Source organism: Amblyraja radiata, chromosome 14 (assembly GCF_010909765.2).
Source record: "Amblyraja radiata isolate CabotCenter1 chromosome 14, sAmbRad1.1.pri, whole genome shotgun sequence".
Lineage (NCBI taxonomy): Eukaryota > Metazoa > Chordata > Chondrichthyes > Rajiformes > Rajidae > Amblyraja > Amblyraja radiata.
Genome location: NC_045969.1, coordinates 37,047,798 through 37,061,724, shown reverse-complemented (window position 1 = coordinate 37,061,724; position 13,927 = coordinate 37,047,798). Strand labels below are relative to the sequence as shown.

At 41.0% G+C, this 13,927-nt stretch overlaps 1 protein-coding gene across 5 annotated transcripts in view; it reads left to right on the top strand.

Annotated features, from left to right (window-relative positions):
* Window positions 1-3,181: 3,181 nt before the first annotated feature.
* zbtb20 (zinc finger and BTB domain containing 20) overlaps window positions 3,182-13,927 on the top strand; it is a 247,642-nt gene continuing 236,896 nt past the window's right edge. For 4 of the 5 annotated variants that reach the window (XM_033033149.1, XM_033033151.1, XM_033033148.1 and 1 more), the window contains exon 1: window positions 4,816-4,973. The gene's annotated coding sequence lies outside the window, so the exon portion shown is untranslated. Of the gene's footprint in view, window positions 3,262-4,815; window positions 4,974-13,927 lie in introns of those variants that run through there. The other variant, XM_033033147.1, reaches the window with a different exon arrangement.

Genomic DNA, 13,927 nt, shown 5'->3' with positions numbered 1-13,927 from the left:
CAAATTAGATAATTATTAAACTTCATGTCACAACAGAGTCTTTAATCACTTCTCTTAAGTTATCTTTGTACAATCTTAGTATTTTGTTTCTGTTACTTTGTATATTTCATTCCAGCTGCGACCACCAGGGAAAGAAGGGAAAGAAGAGCCTCCCTTCAAGGTCAGGGTTCAATGTGAAAAGGGATCTGATCCTCCTGTAGCATCTTCTCACCGCAGATCTGCCCACCTTCTGCCTCCTCAGTGCATCATATGCAGAAAGGACAAGACCATCACTGAGCGGTGCACAAGAAAAAGGAAAAGGGAGAAACTGATACAATGTGAAACTTTAACCGCTGGTAAACTTCTCCTTGCTGCAGAAATGCGCAAAGATGAGGGAATTCTCCTGCACATTCGGGGGCAGGATCTTGTTGCACTAGAAGTAAGATATCACTTAAGTTGTTACCAAAGCTACACAAAGTTTCTTACTAGGCTGAAAAAGAGTGTCCAGAGAAAGACATGTATCAGGAAGGGTATACTCGATTTTGTGAGTCAGTTGTAAAGAGTAGAATAATTCGAAATTGAGAAGTGTTGAGGTTAAAGAAAGTACTAACCTTGTTTCATAAGTGTGTTCAGGATGTAGAGGGAGTAAGCATTCCAGGGTACAAATCATGGAATATGAAAAAGAGGCTGCAAAACACATATCCATTTTTGAGAGTGATTTGGTGTTTGTAGAAGATTTGAGTGCTGCCGAGGTTGTAGAAGATGTTGCTGCCCCTATGTCATCGGACACACCTACAGATGGAGCCAACACTGATACCCAGGGCCGGCCTTAGGAGGTATGGGGCCCAATTGGGAACAATTTTGGTGAGCCCCAAGTTCCCAGCCAAGGTCTGTAGAATCATAGAAATATAAATAAAGTCTATTATAGACTTTATATCTCTATGGTACAATGGAAAGTAATCAAAATGTGTGCTTAAAAAGTGCATGCAAGTTAATGGACCAAACAGGTCTAAGCTACATTTTAATATAAGATTGCATACCTGTAAAGCCCCTGTCCCACTTTCCCGAGTTACTCACAAATTCTCCTGAGTTTTCCCCTTGATTCAAACTCGGAGAATGTCCATAGCGAATCTGAAACAAATAGCCCCGAGTACCTACGGCTGGCATCTCCGAGTTGGAATCAAGGAGAAAACGTGAGAGAATTTGTGAGTAACTCGGGAAAGTGGGACAGGCCCTTTAGCCTACAAGCAACAAACAAAATGTGTAGATCACCTCTGAAAAATACATAGTTACAATACCACTTGTTTTAGTGTGTGAAAAGAGAAAAAAAAAATAATTTAATTAACTGGATCCTGGAAAAGCATTAACCATTGGCGAAAATCCAGTCCAGGCATTACATTTTGGGCTTCAGCCCCATCCTAACCTTTGGGCTTTACCCCATCCTAACTTAGTTGTGTGTGTGTTAGTTGTGTGTGTGTTATGTGTGCGTGTGTGTGGGGGAGGGAGGGAGGGAAGTAGAGAAGGGAGGGAGGGAAGGAGAAAAGAGAAAAGGGAGGGAGGGGAGGGAAGGAGAGAAGGGAGGGAGAGGGCTGGCGGCGGGAGCGGATGCCGGGGTCCGGGCGGACGGGTGTGAGCTGAGGCCGAGGTTTGTAAACGTTGCTCCAACCCCCGGCCCTCCCTGTATTGTTCACCGCGTCTCCCTGGGGAGGGAGAGTGGTGGAGCCGGGGCTGTGTGCGGGAGAGCTGACCCGGGACCGGGTGGGAACGACCGACCTCCTCCTCTCCATTCACCCCTCACACCCCCCTTCCTCCCCCTCCACTCTCTCTCCACCCAGGGTAGATCTACCTGAGCCGAGAGTAAATTACTCTTGCGCGTGGCCCCCTTAGGCCTGGGGCCCAATTGGTGCAATTGGCTTAAGGTCGACCCTGGTGATACCGATGTACATCTAGCTGCAAGAGGTCCAGCTGAAATGCTTTCTTCACCATCTGATGATTACTGATCTTGGCTTATTTTTGAAAAGTGTTTATTTCAAGCTTTATGTATTGGTATTAGTTCCTTCTGTGACTTGATATTGAGACTGGTGTGTAAATGGTAGCAAAAGTTTTGCTGAGAAAATGTATGAGAAATATAGCATTTGGAATGTGTGAAGGGGGGGCAGTCATTTTGTTTTGTAAACACATATCTAGTAGAACAAATCTAGTACATTTTTAGGTAATTTAAACGTACAATTGGGGGATGGATGAGCATACGTGGGTTTGTGTGTTTGTGTGGGGGTCATTTTGTTTCATTTACACATATCTAACAAATGTTGCATAGTTTTAGGTAATTTAAATGTACATATGTCACCGTTAAGGAGAAATATGTCCTTAGCAATAAAATTTAACTTTTTCTTTGTTTATGGCCGTTAATCCTTAACGCCCAATTTCCGAACGTGGGAACATTGTATGTATGCTTGATATATCCCTTTTTGACATATCTAACACGTGTAGGTACTTTCCAGAGGTGTATCACGAAACTCAAAAACTAAGATGCAGAAACGAGGAACTGCAGATGCTTTGCACAAAAGTGCTGGAGTAACTCAGCGGATCAGGGAGAACATGGATAGGCGATGTTTCGTGTATGGGACCCTTCTTCGGACTTGAAAGAAATATTTCCTGCCATATAAAACCAGCCTGAAATGTGGCAAAATATTACCACTTGGACCTGATATTTTGAAATGTCCCCCCTGCTTCCCTACGTGGCCTTTACCCCCGAGACTTTATGGAGAGGGGGAAATGTTGAGGAGAGAGAGAGATCACTCCATTGTGTAGGAAACAACTGCAGATGCTGTTTTAAACACAAAATGCTGGAGTAACAGCGGGACAGGCAGCATCTTGTAGCTAAAGGGATCAGGGGGTATGGAGAGAAAGCAGGTACATGATACCGAGTTGGATGATCAGCCATGATCATATTGAATGGCGGTGCAGGCTAGAAGGGCCGAATGGCCTACTCCTGCACCTATTTTCTATGTTTCTATCTCTGGAGAGATAGCGACATGGGCGACATTTCGTGTCGAGACCCTTCTTCAGACTGAGTGATCTCGACCCGAAACGTCGCCCATTCCTTCTCCCCGGAGATGGTGCCTGTCCCGCTGAGTTACTCGTGCATTTTTGGGTCTTATCACTCCATTCACCCTTTGCCACAAATGACCCGGAGCAAGCGCCCCGGCACCGTTTGACGTCACGGCCGAAGAACGTCACCGGGCGCTCGCTGACCCGCCGCCTCGCGCCTCACAACAAACGGTAAGTTGTGGTTGTGGGGGCGAGATCTCCCGCGCGCCTGTTTCAAACCCAACGGCCGGGCACGAGCGCGGCTCCCCACTCACTCTCCCCGCCCACAGTCTCTCACTGCCCGCCCGGGTCTCTCTCCCCACTCGCGGTCTCTCACTGCTCGCCCGGGTCTCTCTCCCCGCCCGCGGTCTCTCTCACTGGCCGTCCAGGTCTCTCTCCCCACTCGCGGTCTCTCACTGCCCGTCCGGGTCTCTCTCCCCACTTGCGGTCTCTCACTGCCCGCCCGGGTCTCTCACTGCCCGTCCAGGTCTCTCTCCCCACTCGCGGTCTCATTGCCCGCCCGTCTCTCTAACTCCCTCTCACTCCCCGCCCGCGGTCTCTCACTGCCCGCCCGTCTCTCTAACTCCCTCTCCCTCCCCGCCCGCCCGCGGTCTCTCTATCTCCCTCCCCGTCCGCGGGAGGTAGAGGGTGAAGAGCGGGGTCCCTGCGTTCGACGACGCGCGACTGTCTGAGTTAATCCCGCACAGTGTGGCAGCTCTGCTCTAAGATCTTTGGCAGCGTCTGCCTCTCCCCTCACTTCAACCGTGAGTGAATGCGTGATGAACCTGCCCGCAGGCAGTGGCCGGAGACAACCTACTCCTCCGCTTCTATCCCGCCTCACTTCTTCATTTACCCCCCTCGCAATTGCATCTCAAAAAATAAGGCGAGGAGGTAAATAAACACAACTGAACTCTCCGGCTCCAGTGAAAACAGTTGTCTTTTAGCCAATGCCTACAGGTTTATTTTTCCTGCCGTTTTACTTCTAACGTTCAGGGTTGCAGCCTGTTAGCAGATAACGGAGCTGGAGACGGGTTAACTTTTGATGAGTGTTGTTCCACTCGGGGGTTCAGTCTACCTGTTTTGGCTTTGTTCTGCCCGAGTGTGATTAAGGCCTTTTTCTTCTCTTTCTTTCTTTCTCTCTCTCTATCTCCGACCCCCCCCCCCCCCCCCCCCCGAAAATCGAGTGAGCAGGCCAACGGTTTTCAGGCCGCTTTATTTATAATCTGTCATCTGCCGCCTTTCGAGAGCCGGCGGGGAGGTGGGTGGGGAAGGGGAGAGGGAGGGGGGGCGAGAGCGAGAAAGACATTACACACAACACAAAATGCGTAGAAACTAAAGAGGCGACGGGCAGCCTCAACCGAACTTGCTGCCGGCACAAGTCAGGCTGGGTGCAAGGCGCCGATTGACGCGGCCGCCGGCAAATCAGTCGCGCCATCCCGCTGATGCACATGGGGACTGTCCAATGGGAGCACGCCGTCGGTTGCGGAGGGAGGAGCAGGTCCCGCCGAGGGACGGATGATTGACGTGCGTCTGGGCCAGTCCGCTGGCCGGATCGGGCGAGTGGTGGGTGGGCGGGACAATGACGAGCCGGCGCCTCCCCCTGGCCGCACATGATTGATTCAACATTAATGCTGATGGACGGCGGCTTCAGGCAATCGAGGCGTGGGCTCTTACATAATGGCAACTTGGATGGGTTTGAAGCCAATCAATCCAGTCTACTGTGCTATTAGTAACGAGACCGTGGGTGCGATGTTGCACCAATCCGTGTAGTGTCGGGGCGGGATGTCTGGTGATCATGTTAGGTTGTCTTTTGTGTATACAGAAGATGGATACAGTATTCAAAGTGTCCACTTTGGAAATGTGTTTTATTTCGGGAAATATATCCCAGTGTTTGGCCAAGTAAGGTACGTGACTTTTTGAAAATGCCAGTAGTAACTGCAAATAATTTAGACACTTGTGTTTTGTTCGCTTTGATGATCATGAGCAAGTGAAATTTTGGATTAATTTGCGACTTCAGATGGTCGCTTCAGTGAATTATGGGTTTGTGAAGGCTGTATTAATCCGGTATCTGTGTCGAGTGTCCTCTTTCCCTATATCCCCCCCTCGCGGCCCCTATAACGTCCGGGGGGGAGACGGGGACAAGGTGATTTAGATTTGAGAAGGTATTGGGGTGCAGGACTGATCATTAAACAATGTCAGGTCTAAGTGGTAATTTTAAATTCCTTTGTTCGTTTGACATTCGCAGTATCAAGTTTTTATTTTTTAAAAGCAAATCGTTGTCTTTGGTTTACGGAGAATATGTCTTTGAGAGAAAATGCCAATAGTTCAGTAAAAAGTCTGGAAGTGCATTACCAGGCCCCAGCTGCTGGAGACAGTTTTTGTTCATATTCTTTTCGGTTGTCGTTCCTGAATTAATTTAATGAGAGGAAGGGGTGGCCAGTGTGCTAAAGGAGTTGTGAGGGGCGGGGGTGGTGTTGGTGCTCGTGCTGGAAGGCAGGTTTTGTTTTTGTTTGTTAATTACTTCTGGTCAATTCTAACTCTTTGATCTGATTTATTTTGGGGCTTTTTGCTCTGTATTGTGCAACTATCCCTTTTTTTCTCTAAATTATTTTCAAGTTCGCATGAAGCAAATAGTCTTTCCATTTGTTATCACAGTCAGTTTATAAACTTGAAGGAAGCTGTCGCATTGGCTGATAACATTCTTAAAATTACTTGATATAAAATGATAAACCTTTACAGTAGTTATATGTCTTATTCGTAAACCATCATTAGATGTTGATGGAAAACAAATACTTAAAAATAACCCAGTGAAAACTTGTGAATGATTTCAATGCATCCTTTTAGTGTTTTCCCATTTTTATATATGTTTTATAATTTGTACCTAGGTTACATTTGTAAAGAAATTAAAGTGATTAAAATGGCACCATATTTCATCATCTGTTTTGCAGAAATATTTTTAGGTATCGCCATGGAACAATGTGTGTGAGGGCTCATTATTCTGAATGTTCTGGAAGAATTCAAGGTTACTTGTTATTTTGTTCTCTGTCTATGGTGCATATTTTAATCAACAAAAGGAGTTGTTAACTACAAACATCTCGATATTATCTAACTATTTTATGGACTTTTTCCAGTTTGTCAGTTATTCCAGTTTGTCAGCATAGCTACCGTTGAGTATGGCCATATGAATAAAGTTGTTTTCGGTGGTTTACTTTTCGAACAATATTGGAATTTATTAAGGCACTTTAAATCGTTTTATGGTGGCATGGCTAATAAGGTGAATATTGAAATTTGTTATGTAATGGTATTGGAAACATAAAACAATATTTAAAGAAAGTATGATCGCATTTTAAAATCGAATGTTAGAATATTTCTTGATTAGAGGTCTGCTGTAAAGGAATACCCTTTAAATGTGTTTTATTTAGTCTACTATTAAATAAATAACTGAATGGTGAGAAAAAGACGGAGTAACAAATCTAATGTTAAAATATGCCATCCACAAGTTAACCGTTACTTCATCATTTGATTTCTCAGAGCTCTAGCTCGACAAGTTTTAATACATTTATATCCTTTTTGTACCATGGTTCTCGAGTAATGAAGCCTTGGATTATATTAGAAAACAACTGCTAGACTAATGCCTCCCATACAACCTTTCTGTGAGCAAACACCTGTTTCCAGGTTAAGTTGATTTTTTTCCCTCTGTCTTGCATTGCAATATAACACTAATATACATTCTGGTGATATTGCTGTCTTTGGGAGCAGATCCATTTTGTGTGCATGGAAATAACAGTTCAGCATGATTGTTTGTATAATTGCTCACTTAATGATCTAAAAGTTTCTGTTTAAAGATGGATGACATACCAATCCATCTATTTTACTAAAATCACAATTAAAAAAAAAAAAAAATGGAAGAGCTGGATAAAGTTTATTTGAATTTTGGTGTTCGCCTGTGAGTTAATTTCATTTGACTGTTGTAAATCTTTAACAGATCTATAATTTGGTTAAAAAAATCTTAGTTGCCTTCTTCAAATGCAAATTTAATTAAAAAAACTTACCAAGTTTTTTCCCCACAAAGGAACACATTTTCCCATTGTAGGAAATAATACATTATTAAATACTACATACAAATAATACACTATTTTTACACAATCAAGTTTCCCAACCTAAATTTCTGCCTATTCACTATTTATTACTTAACATTTGAAAAGCTCCCTTGTGTTGACCTAAAGTTTGACTTGCACCTAGCAAGTAATGACTTTTGGAATTTATAAATCTACTTGACCATTGTTTGTAAACTACTGAGTTTAACATGTTTGTTCTTGCATGCTTTGATCTATTAATGTAGATTATCAATATTGGAAGTTATTTTAACTAATAATTTGGATACACTGAGCTGAGTTTCATGTGCTTAAGATTGCTATTAAATCACTTGCTGCTCATAATATTTACAGATGCTTGTCCTTTGGAAATAATATTTATGATTAGGTGGTAATTGCTATTGTTTAATACTTTTAGATTTGGGGAAATATTCTATTACAATTTTCTTTACATTTATTATCTAGATAGCTATTTACTAAAAACTGGGGATGTTTTGAACTTTTCATAAGTTTAACAATTAAAACGAAGTTTCGTCACCAATGCATGGGTATCTAATTAGCATATAATTTGAACCATCTCGCGTTGTGTTGAAAACATTCGTTTTGAAACTGGTTTTCAAATATTTTTCTTTGTACATGTGTTTTTAGAAAGTAGAATAACATGTGTAGGAAAGAACTGCAAATGCTGGTTTAAGTCAAAGGTAGACACAGAATGCTGGAGTAACTCAGCGGGATAGTCAGCATCTCTGGAAAGAAGGGATGGGCGACGTTTCGGGTAGAGATCACTCCGTCTGAAGAAGGGTCTCGACCCAAAATGTCACCCATTCCTTCTCTCTGGAGATGCTGTCTATGTCGCTGAGTTTTGTGCCTACCTTTGGCTTTAGAAAGTAGTGGACGAGTGAGATGAGGCAGATATATATTTTGTTTCAGGGAATCGGTTTCTTTAAAAGTCTATGCATTTCTGAAAGCCTCAAAGCAAGTTTGTAATCATAACTTGCAGTTGCATAGATTGCAATATTTGGGTAATGGCAACATCTGTGCTTCAACTTTTTGTTTTCTGTTACTTCAAAAATAAAATATTAATTAAGGTGATCTTTTAAACCACATGTTTGCCAGATAGTTGGATTTTCCCTTTTTCATAGTATGTTTTATGACGGAGAGTATTTCCTATGGTAAATATTTTTTAACAATGTTCCTAAATTGTTATAATGATGCTGGAATATATCCTGCAGAATATTTGATAGCTGATTTCCACATGCGAAGGCAGCGGTGCAGATGGTAGTCTATATTTTAAACTTGGTTTTCAAGGTCAGATTTTATCTCATAAAAAATTATTGTCCAAATGGTAATCAGTTGGCCATCATATAACCAAATTCTGGTTGTTGAAAATATATTTGTATTTAAATTGCACTTTATTAACATTTTGATCATAACATTTTATTGGTTTCACATTTTTTCCGACCAACTTTCATTGAAAGATGAGTTGTTCTCTATTATAAGTATAAAGTACAAATAGTAAATATTGAATTTACACATGGATTCTTGCTCTTGGAATGTCCCAAGACTGGTCCTGAAATACCTTTGAAATATTTTCTGTCACAATGTGGGTAAAATACTAGTTTATGATCAAGGTCCAACGTACAGGAAATAATTAAATGTCCAATTAAAATATTTTAATGATACATAGGTTAAGTATGTTTGACAGAACATTGGAAGAAAGCCTTTGCTCTTGAAGTAACCCCATATAATTTTTGTTTGTGTTCAACTGAGGGAAACAATGGGTTATTGGTGTGGGCATCTTTAACAGTGTAGGATATGCCAGTCTAGAGTCTGCTGTATGACTTAACTTTGGAATTTGAATATCGAGTTTAAATATACTGTCACAGAGCCAACTCTGACATTTGGTGTTGCACATCTGATTTGGTATTTGAGAACAATGATTTACCGTTGATTTAAAATAAAGAATGCATTAGTGTTCATTTTTCTGTTTAATGGATTTCATGAAAACCTAGAATTGACGTCGACTAAGACGGAATTTTACAGTTGTAAATAAAGCCATATTTTATTAATTTCAAAAGCAGTATCACTGGCTTTACCATCATTGTGATAGGACAAGAAATCTGTACCTTGCCATTTAAGATGTTGCTGGTTTGGAATATTGAAGTGGATGGAGGGGTTTGGAACAAGAATTTCCAACGGGAATGCAATTGTAGTATATCTTTTTTCTTTTGCATGGGTGGTAAACTTTTAAAATAAATCTAAAGTAATATCTATATCAGAACATGATTTCTTGCTTTGTTTACAGGTACAATATATCCAATTGCAAACATTTTTCCCATCCATGAATATTCAAATTTTACCATCTCTGATAATTAACAGCCCTCATTTTTGGTGCATTTCCAAACTATTCCCATTTTTATTTCTGATCCCTAGGTTTTCTAATAGACATATGATGCTTATATAGTGTGTGTGTGCTTCAGCTTAAGCCAGGAGAAGATGTGAATTACGTGTAAACTATCATCCATTGTACATTGCATTTAAGAAGCTAACTTGGTAGACTCCATTTGAGTTTAATTACAGTTGTTATGAAATCCATTTGGTCTTGTCCCAGAAGAACATTTTTCTTTACTCAGCATTTTCATATGTTAAAGTTGAACAGGCAGATTTACTATTCTGATGAAAATGTAAGGTTATCAGTATTGTTTTTAAGGCTGTGGAATATTTTGATGTACCTCCAAATTTCTTCAGGTTTGGTAAGTAAACAGAAAATAGAAAATGTTGTTTGGTTATTGATAGTTGCAAAGCACTGAGATTATTTTAGGGAATAGAGAGCAGAGGCCCAATGTTGTCAGCAAATATCCTATCAGAAAATCAGAATCTTTAGAAGGAAGGGAATACTTTCCTGGAGTTCTGCCCAAAGTTCTGGATACATCATAAACACAGCCAATTCTTTTCAACTGGTAGCCCAATTTTAATTAATAGATAATCTCCCTTAGTTCAGCTATGTGAATCCAATTCATATAATTTAAGACCTGCAAAGGCACCAAAATAAGCAGTAAGCATGCACTATCATTCTGTCAGTAGAAATTTGTTGTGAGTTTAAAAAGAGAATTTCCTCTGGTTTAATTGTAGGAAAATGTTGCATTGGGGGAAAGAATTCCATGCAACAAACATTTGTAACCAGGGATTATGTGGAATCATGGGCCAGACTTTCCATTTATATTATCCTTGCTTGTGGATTATTTGCCACATTTTTACTCTGTTCTATGCTGTGTAAGTTCCTAAAATTTTCTGTAGGCAAGGATGATGATATAATTGGAATAACGATGTTCTGCATGACTACTTTCAGCACTCCTTGTGGTTTCTGATAGACTTCTTGTGCCTGCAATATTATTACAGTTATGTATATATTACATATAGTTTGATATTATTAACTGTGACTTTTTTTAGGTTTATTGCCATTTTAATTAATTTACTACCAGGTTTTACCACTGGAGGCCCTCAGTATTCTTTGTGTAAATATTGACAGTTGCAGTGCTGGGCCATTGGCTCTTTATCTTAAGTTTGTTCTTCTGACAGACCTAAACATCAACAATTTTAGCAAACTTAAGAGCTAAAAGCCCTGTGCCTTAATATTCTGATTTTTTTTTTTGGTTTCAGTCTGGGATGGCCATGTTTTTAATATAGGCTGCACTTGCCACAGAAAATATCTCAAACTCACATGTTGATTCAAACCGAATTGAGTATGAAATCCATATAGTACACTTGTTAGACTGTTTACTATTTGTTATGAATTATATTTTAAGCATGATTAGATCTTGTTCTAAGATTACAATAAACATTTAAACTGTATTCTTATTATAGATGTTCAACTTTAGAAAAAAAAAGTGTACGCACACACATTTATATATTTTACAGCGCATTTCTGCTGGAAAATTATATGCTGGATACATTGTCATCAACATCGTGGTGATTCTTGTTATAAACTATGATTCAAAGATTGTTTCATACTCATTGTTAGCAGTGAACATGAAGAATATTTGTAGTTCAGTTGAAAAACCTGTCCTGGGTTCACCTGTTCAGATGAAAAACCTGGGGGGGAGCAAGGAAGGAAGATTGTTCATTCAATTACTGGTGTTTACAAACTTGTTATTATCAAACCATTGCTCTTAGCATGCCAGAAGCTTCCTGAAAGTAGACACAAAATGCTGGAGTAACTCAGGCAGCATCTCTGGAGAGAAGGAATGGGTGACGTTTCGGGGTTGAGACCCTTCAGAAGAAGCTTCCTGATATGGCTAGCTCACTGAGAAGATATCTTTATCATGGTACAATTTGCTGAAATAAATCATTGAGCAACAAGTGATGAGAATATGCCTTAAAATAATGTTGTTTGTAATTCCCTTCTGCATTATTTTCTATTAGATTTTAAAATTTAACTTTGTACCAATATACTGCATTCCACCAATCACTACTTTCCACAAGTTTAGGATTACATTTTGATTAAAGATAGTTCCTGGGCAGTTCATTTTCAGTCTGAAGATTAATGCTATGCAGAAGACGTACGCTCCTTTTAAGATCAACTAGATCTATTGGTGCAGGGTGAGTCTTTGGGACCAGCAGTCTGAGAAAAAGGAGAACTCTGTTAGTTGTGCAGTCTGAAGGTTAATAATTGAATTCAAAATATAAACAATGTATCAAAATATGTGGCTGTGGGGCATATCATGTAAATATGTAATTGAATCCTCTGATATTGATCATGGTTGAGTTAGGCAAACTATATAGACAATATACAATAGGTGCAGGAGTAGGCCATTCGGCCCTTCGAGCCAGCACCGCCATTCACTGTGATCAAGGCTGATCATCCACATTCCTGCCTTCTCACCATCCCCTGACTCCACTATCTTTAAGAGTTCTATCTAACTATCTCTTGAAAGCATCCAGAGAATTGGCCTCCACTGCCTTCTGAGGCGGAGAATTCCACAGATTCACAACTCTCTGGGTGAAATTGTTTCCTGATCTACGTTCTAAATGGCCTATCCCTTATTCTTAAACTGGCCCCTGGTTCTGGACTCCCCCAACATCGGGAACACGTTTCCTGCCTCTAGCGTGTCTAACCCTTACCAATCTTATATGTTTCAACGAGACCCCTCTCATCCTTCTAAATTCCAGAGTATACAAGCCCAGCCGCTCCATTCTCTCAGCATATGACAGTCCTGCCATCCCGGGAATTAACCTTTGCTGCCCTCCCTTAATAGCAAGAATGTCCTTCTTCAAATTAGGGGACCAAAACTGCACAATACTCCAGGTGTGGTCTCACTAGGGTGCTGTACAACTGCAGAAGGACCTCTTTGCTCCTATATTCGATTCCTTTTGTTATAAAGGCCAACATGCCATTCGCTTTCTTCACTGCCTGCTGTACCTGCATGCTTACTTTCATAGACTGATGTACAAGGACCCTCAGATCCCGTTGTACTTCCCCTTTTCCCAACTTGACGCCATTTAGATAGTAATCTGCCTTCCTGTTTTTGCTACCAAAGTGGATAACCTCACATCTATCCGCATTAAACTTCATCTGCCATGCATTTGCCCACTCCCCCAATCTGTCCAAGTCACCCTGCATGCTCATAGCATCCTCCTCACAGTTCACACTGCCACCCAGCTTTGTGTCATCTGCCTTTAATAAAGGCCTTTATTAAAATCTGACAATGTGCACTTTAACCACATGTGATTTTTTTCTATTACAAATCTCAAATTGTGGAGTACAGAGGCAAATAAATAAATGATGGGTCTTTGTCCCAAACATTATGGAGGGCATTGTAGGTCAGGCACAGCCATTCAGGACTAGCTCAGTTCGGCAACTTCGTTGGTGTGGATGAGTTCATCTGAAGGGCTGCATCTATGCTGTATAGCTTTCAGATGGGGTGACATTTTGTTGAAAGGATAATGGATTGATTCACCGACATAAGAATGAGGCCAGAAAACAAGCTTAAAGTAAAAATACACAATCTAGCATTGACGGTGGAGAAAGGCTATGTCATTCAAATTGTGAAGTGCAAGACTTCAATTCACAACCTGTAATTGTAAAAGACATTATATAAATTAGTTTCATTTCCTACATTTAATTTAGTTCTCGATTGAAAAGGGGAAGTACAAAGAGATCTGGGGGTCCTTGTTCATCAGTCACTGAAAGTAAGCATGCAGGTACAGCAGGCAGTGAAGAAAGCGAATGGCATGTTTGGGCTTCATAACAAGAGGAGCTGAGTATAGGAGCAAAGAGATCCTTCTGCAGTTGTACAGGGCCCTACAGATACCACACCTGGAGTATTGTGTGCAGTTTTGGTCTCCAAATTTGAGGAAGGACATTCTTGCTATTGAGGGAGTGCAGCTTAGGTTCACAAGGTTAATTCCCAGGATAACGGGACTGTCATGTGTTGATAGAATGGAGCGGCTGGCTGGGCTTGTATACTCTGGAATTTAGAAGGATGAGAGGGGTCTCATTGAAACATATAAGATTGGTAAGGGTTAGACACGCTAGAGGCAGGAAACGTGTTCCCGATGTTGGGGGAGTCCAGAACCAGGGGCCACAGTTTAAGAATAAGGAGTAAGCCATTTAGAACGGAGGCGAGGAAACACATTTTCTCACAGAGAGTGGTGAGTCTGTGGAATTCTCTGCCTCAGAGGGTGGTGGAGGCAGGTTCTCTGGATGCTTTCAAGAGAGAGCTAGATAGGGAACTTAAAAATAGTGGAGTCAGGGGATATGGAGA